Source organism: Arachis duranensis, chromosome 1 (genome assembly GCF_000817695.3).
Source record: "Arachis duranensis cultivar V14167 chromosome 1, aradu.V14167.gnm2.J7QH, whole genome shotgun sequence".
NCBI lineage: Eukaryota > Viridiplantae > Streptophyta > Magnoliopsida > Fabales > Fabaceae > Arachis > Arachis duranensis.
The window spans coordinates 42,422,785-42,424,960 of NC_029772.3; positions in this window are offsets into that span (position 1 = coordinate 42,422,785).

The following is a 2,176-nucleotide window of genomic DNA, read 5'->3' on the forward strand; positions in this document are numbered from 1 at the left end:
TTTTTGGTTATTTGGTTGTTTTATTTAATATTTAGGTGTTTATTTTTCTTGTGTTTATTGATGTCTTTTGTTTTTATTTTCTACTTGTTTTATGAGCTATCACCCTTGTTGCTTGGAGTTTAGTTGTGAGTATTTTGTAGGGTATGATGAATTCAAGTTGGGATTGCATCATGGAGTGGGAGAATAAAATGAGGAAGGAGCAACCTCCTCTATACTACAACGAGCCAAACCCTCCCCTATGTGAATATCAAACCCAAAGATATAAAAGATACCCCATACACAACCCTCAACCACCAAACCTTCAAGCACCATACCATCCACCTCCATGGAATCCTAATGTCTATACACCTTGCTACCAACCATATGAACTATTACCCCCTTATATACTACCTCAATACCCTCACCCACATAACACACCTTCCAACTATACAACCTTTCTCCCAACCATTAAACCTCCTTCTTTTTCTCAATATGAAGTTCTCCAACCCTTGCCCCAAGAGCAACAAGACCTTCATGCATTTTTTCTAGAGCAAGAAGGATTCCGAAAGAAGCAAGGGGAGTTCATAGCTACTATAGCCGACGCGGTGAGCCGCTTGGCCTTACTACACTCAAGCAATCAAGACATCTCCCTTGAGGAAGGTGGAGGATCAACTAAAGAGTGTAGTGAGGAGGAGAACATGGTGTCTCAAAGAGAATAAGAGGAGCTAAGGCTTGAGTCACAAGAGGAGGAAGGTAGAACTAGTGAACTGGAAGAGGTAAATGGATAATTGAGGGAGTATGATCAAGAAGTGGATTGCATCATCAATGATTTTTGTCCACCTTGGTCGATCCCCTCAATGATCTTGAGGAACCTTCCCCTCTTGTTTGAGAGAGAAAGGGAAGAGCTAGAAAAGGGTGGTGAGGAAGAGGTGATCACCCAACAAGTGAAGGCATTCATGAAAGATTCCAATAGGGTGATTTTGATCCAAGGACAATTTGAATGGGTGAAAATTTCCTCCATGAGCTTGATAGGCCCATACCAATATGCTCTCTTGGAAACAGATCACCAACTTAAGGTACTTCTTGGAGTGTTAAATGATGAAGAAATGGGTGTTGGTTGCCAAAGGAGTTCAAAGCATAAGTGGTGTAAGGTTCAATTCAGAGGATTCCAAGGTTTATTTGGGTGTTCCAAAGGTGATTTGAGAGGTTGTCCATCCAAGAACAAGAGCAAGAAGCAACAAGAGGATGACCAGAAAACTAGAATTTGGGACCTCGGGGGAGCTTTGAAGAGCAAACATGGGTGGCGACTCAAGGATGAGTGGAAGCATAAGCCACCATGACATAAGCTTTAACCAAAAGTCCAACTTAAGGACTTAAAACCAAAGTGCTAGGTGGAAGACACCCACCATGGTAACATCCTTCTAACTTTCTCTTCTTTTAGTTGTTGTTTATTAAATTTTGTCTCTTTGATTAGCTTAGTTTGATTGAATTTTAGGCTTAATTTAGTTGCATTTTGTGTTTAATCATGTGTTTTTGAAGAATGATATGTTTTGGGGTTGAAAACCTTTGATTGATATCATGGTTGGTGCCTTAGAGGCATTAAAAATGTTGTAGGAACAGAGCATTGTGTGTGAGCACAGCCTTGTGCATACGCACACAACCCCTAGTTTTCACATCTGTGCGTACGCACACTTGATGACACCCGCTCTGTTCACAACGCTCACACACCCTATGCACGCGCACCCCAGCACATTTTCACTCTGTGTGTGCGCATCCATCCCTGTGGGTACGCACACATGGTCTTTTTGCCCTCTTAAAAAAAAGTTCTCTGCGCGTGCGCACAGCCTTGTGCGTACACACACATAATAACACCTTTTCTGCCAAGAGCACTTGCACACCCTGTGCGTTCGCATCCCCTATATTTTCCCTTGTGTGCATATGCACAGATCGCATTCTGGGCAGTACTTTGGATGCTGCCTTGTCGCAACCTACCCTTCCTCCCCTTTTTCTTTCTTTCTTGCTGTTGCACCCCACCAACCCTCAGCCTCGCCTACTCCCTTCTTCCGGCGACCACCACCGTCGCCGGAACCACCACCGCCACCCCACCTCTCTTTCTTCCTTCTTCTTCTTCTTCTTCTTCTTCTTCTTCTTCTTCTTCTTCTTCTTCTTCTTCTTCTTCTTCTTCTTCTTCTTCTTC